Raw genomic sequence first — 5200 nt, 5'->3', positions numbered from 1 at the left:
TTTTTTTTTTTTTTTTTTTTTTTTTTTTTTTTTTAATGGTTGTTATTTTCTCATTTTTTTAGAATGAAGAGCCCAAACCAAGCATTTATTGAGTCTGGCTGGAATCTTCTTTTGTTATAAGATGGTTTTTTGTCCTTTTTTTATTACATGTCAATTTTATAAATATAGTGTTTATGACTTCAGCACAATGTTATTAAATAGACATGTCTTATTGGCTATTATGAATTTCTGTGTGAAAAGCAAATGAGGCTAGAATATTAAATCTAATAACATTTATCACTGATCTTGATAAACTGTTCTGATAAAAATTTTAGTCACTTTAATTCACCAAGGACTAAGATAACCAGTTCATTATAATGAATTACAAAATAAATCAAACCATAGCTTTCTCTCAAAAAATATCCCCAATTTTATCTTTTCAGCACATCATTAATAGTTTCAGCTTATATCTTTAAGAAGCAAGTTAGTACTGACTGGTTGACAAGGCAAGAGATTGTAACAGTATTTTATGCTTTTTACTAAAACTGTTGGAGAAAGTCTGATAAAACTTTTTCATAAAAGATTTGCTCGGTCAAAACAGTTTTTGTAAGGTTTTTTATTCCAGTTTCCACATAAAGGTTTTCTTCTCCAAAATAAAATGCTACTCCAAAGAAGGCTAGAAGGCGGAGAAGGATAAGCAAGAGCAAAAAAGCTAAAGCTAGCCAGGGAGGCGGTACACACGAAAGGAACTGAAGATGCAAGGGGGATCCAGATCTGGATTCGGACACGTCACACCAAATGGGTACTTGCAGCTGCCCATGTGTGAGCAGGACAGTAGCAATCTGGCCTGTCCAGTGGAAGCTGGAAAGTGATTCAGCTTGCCCTGAAGTTGACATCAGGGACTCTGCTCAGTTGCCCAGATGTGTGTGTCTAATACCACAGAGGACAGCCCTGAGTATGAGAAGACTCGAGATGTGTGTGTCCAACAGATGTGAAACCCTACGTGTCTGTGCGTGGGCTAGCTGATCAAGTCCTCACAGCCATCCGTGTTAACAGCTGTCAGTGTCTTGAGACGGGAAGACATTATGATAGTTGTATACAAAGTGTGGTAAGGCTCACAGCAATGAAATTGTAAGAGCTCTACAGGTGGAAACTGGTAGTGCTGGGCCTAAAGCCCAAGGAATCAGTTCTGCCAACACAGTATATTGGTGATTATTTGGTGATTTCAACAACCCCATCTACAGCAGTACATCAAAGCACAGAAGGAGAAACCAGTCTATTCTAACTTTATCTAAGTATGAATAATATTCCCAAAGATTATGATTCAAATTACTGATTTGTGAAAATGTCTCCTTCTCACATATACACAAGATCTAGGTTATATATACCAGATTAGAGAATTTAGTAACCAAGTTTTGAAAGTCCAAGTTATCTACATGCCAAAGAACTTGTGAAGATTTGTCCTTCAAGCTCTGCTGAAATTCTTTCACCTTTTACTTCAGGAAGGCATGGAAATAAGAAAGAGAGAAAAGGTGCTATAAAAATATTAACAATGTATGCTATAATATTAGTAAATGCTTCAGTACACTGCCAGCATATTTAGAAACAATAAAACTCGAATGTCCTAGAGAGGATGTGAACCTTGCTTTCACCCGTGATTGATTTCATAAAAGGAGATAAGTGATCTCGCTACACCGTAAAATATGTGCTGGTACTCCATCTGGCAAGATCATTCACAACCGTAAGTTGTCTCCCAACTTTAAAAAAAGAGAACCTAATCCACTATAGAAGAGTTTGGAAATGGCTTTGTTTCATTACACTGATGGCAGAATAAGGAAGACATAGTCTTCATATAATTAAGAATATGCAAATAAAAAGACTCAGGTCAGCACTGGTTTAGGATTACATCTAGAGGAGGCTGCTGAGATCATTGATTTTATTTTTAGCTACTAACACACTTGTTTCAACTACAGAAACTGCTCCTCAAAAGAACAAACATTCTTATTCAGTGCTTTCTATTTAAAAATAAAACCAGAAAGCCTTGAAGATTAAGCTACTTATCAACACTTCCAGGGCTATGTTTTCCTTTTTTGCATGGCCTGTCTAGCTGGAACCTCAAAATCAATTAACTCAAAGGTCTTCATCACCTCTGGAATTCCACTCATTCACATCGGTAATTACAGAAGGTCTTCATGAAGTGGTGATTTCTCAAAGAGTTAATTGAAATGCAAGAACAGTTTAATACTGATTCAGCAGACTTAGCTCTAAACTTCAAAGGAATTGTGATTTACCATTTGGTTCTTTATTTGTCTATTTAAATTAATCATGTTGCTCAAAGGCAAGGGAAATGAAATGTCAGAGGCCTCAGAGTCATTCCAGCATAAATGTTAAGATACATTAGTCCTGTGAGATACAAACTCTGAATTTACATTTCATTTTTATTTCTTTTATAAAATATTTATTTCACAAAATATTTATTTCATTTATCTTTCCTGGTAAACATAGAATTTGCCCCCCAAATCTCTGAACTGTACACCACATCTAGGTTTATTAATCTTAAATACACTACCATAGGAAAAACACCACCAGTGCCTCATTCAGGTTTTACAAAGGCAATACAAAGATTATCAGATCCGTAGTTTACCTACTCTGTAGATGGAGCAGGCTGCCCAGCAATCCCAGCACGATTTATGGCTTCAAATAGATACCCACTACCGCTTTAGACATCCTGACGTTTAGCAACAATTTATCTCAACACATACAAAATGAATCTGTGTAACACCTGCACTGTGCACTTGCACAGACATGCAGGGACATAAGGCCAGAAAGGGAAATTGAAGGGATGCCGGCAGGTTTATGTCCATGCGTGCTGTCCCCATTCTCCATCTGAAAGAGGGAATGATGGGAAGGTGAGACTTGCCAGAGACCTTATCCAGCTTCCCACCAGTTCCTGGAAAGGCAAGTGTAATATCAAAGCTGTGAATTCCTGGTCAGACTCCTCTGAGATGGGCTCGACCTCCACACTCACCAGCAGCCAGGACACGTGTGTTAACCCGTCGCCTTCCAGCGCAGGGACGGGCTAACGACTGGCACTAGCTAGGCGTGTATCCTCCTGATGAGAAGGGAGAGCACTTTTTCTACCTGCTCACACAGACATGGTTTCCCTGGTGTGCTGCCACGGTGAAAAGCATTTACCTCAATATCCAGAAACCACCCAAGGAGGTCTGCAGAAAGGGACGTACACCAGGAAGCAATGACTGTCTGCCAAGGCCAGTCCCTCGCTTTGCAGAGAGCTCTGCCAGGTTCTCACAGCCTCTCCCTGGTGCTCGTGCATGGTTCCAGTCTGGCTTCAGCTGTTGCTTCACTATGGTCAGCAGAGTGGTTAATCCTCCACAAGACAGCCTCTGCAGCTCTTCTTTCCAACTGTAGCATTTTGGCTTACTCCAGGCATCAGGGATGGGCTCCATGGATGACACCGCTGCTGGACAGAGATGGTGGTCTTCAGCAGAGGTCATGTGGAGCTACAAAATTCAGGTCCCCCCAACTCTTAATGATTTCTGGTCACCTGTAATGCCTCATGCTATGGACCACTCCCTTTGCCCCATATTTCATGCTTCTCAGTGGTTCTTCGCCCAAGTCTGGCCATCAGTAAGTCCCTCTGTGTCTGCATAGACCTGTTTATTTCTGCTGTTGCTTTTGGCTCTGCTTCCTTCTCTTCTTTGACGCTCCTCCAGAGCATCTACTGCTAGGAAAGATCCTCATGCTACTTGTCCTGCAGCATCATGCAAAAAAAAAAAAAAATCTCTTTCACTGTGTCTGCCTGGCACCATCTGAGCAACAAGAGACTGTTGTCAGGCAGTCAGCAAGGGACATCTCAGCCACACATAGACATCTATCACATGTCTGTGTTATGATGGCTCTCAGGACACACCATCTAACATGTTGTATGAGTCACTTGCTCCTTCTTTGCCATAGCTTTGGAGGTTGATGGGCAACTGTGCCTTTTCTGGTACCTGGGATCGTGCCTGCAATGGGAGGGAAGGAGCTGGAGAAGACAGTTTCTGGCCAGCACCATCATTATGCTGGAAATCTATAGTTACGTGCCAGGATGGCTTGTCAGCAACGTGGGTCAGAGGGTGTTGGAAATAAAAACAATGTTGTGGGTTCTTGCCTGCCCTCTGAGCTCTCACAGTCCTCCAGTCGCCCCCACAGCTGACCTTCCTACTGGTGTTGGCACGTGGTGGAAGAGAAGAAGTACAGGTGATCTAAAAGACCTTTGGGAGGTCAAATAAACTCAGCCTTTCTCACCCCTGACCCCAGAGAAAGGCAGGAGAAATGTGTCTAATTCCCAACTGTACCCTGCCCTGTGGAAGGACAGGAGCATGGCGTCAGCCACTGCCTGGCTGCATGCAGCAGCTTGCGAGGTGTGCCGTGCCTTGGCCATCATTTCTAATTGGCAGTGGGGTATTGGATTTGCACCTGGTGGTGTTGTGCTTCCCCTCAAATGGCATTCCCCTGATGGCAGAGTTTGAATTCCTTCCCGCTAAAGTTTCCGTGTCAGTGAACAAATCTATCTGTATTGGCCCTGATTCTTTCCTCATGTGCAGCCGAGCTGTGTGTCCTCTTCAGGCCCCCCACCCAGAGCACTGACCAGCGCAGTGGCCAACGAGACATCTGCTCCATTCTCCAGAGATGCTTTCCCTTACCCCAGGCATAGGTGTCTGGGGATCAGTAAGTCACTTGAAGAGTAGCTGTACATAACCCCATAGACTTCCCTGGCTCTGATGTGCAGTACGTGCTTGTTGCACTGCTAAGGAAGACTTTGACATTTTTGTTACCTGTTATCCTCTGAAATGATGGGACAATTGAGACAATATAGTAGCTGTGCGTGTCTCCTCTCCTTTCTCTCCTCTAGCCTGCTCCATCAGGTAGCAAACCACAGTAACTCCCTTGCTTGGCTGGGTGAGCCAGTGTGAGTTTTTCCACCAAATGCAGGAACCACCCTGGCAGCTACGACCAGAAGTGGCGTTGTGCCATGCAGAAACATGTGCAAACCTGCTTCCTCGGGCTGACTACGGGGGCTGGGGCCCTGTGTTAGAAGCATTAGAAGGATGTCTCTGATATGACAGGGTAGGAGGAGGATCTACCTCATCTTGCCGAAATGATAGAAGCTTCTCCAACTAAACAGAGTGTCTCTATGTCTTGCTGGGGTCTTTCACAA

Source organism: Athene cunicularia (assembly GCF_003259725.1).
Source record: "Athene cunicularia isolate RWA chromosome 1 unlocalized genomic scaffold, athCun1 chr1_part2, whole genome shotgun sequence".
Lineage (NCBI taxonomy): Eukaryota > Metazoa > Chordata > Aves > Strigiformes > Strigidae > Athene > Athene cunicularia.
The sequence above is the reverse complement of the archived record's forward strand: the minus strand, read 5'-3'. Positions refer to the sequence as shown.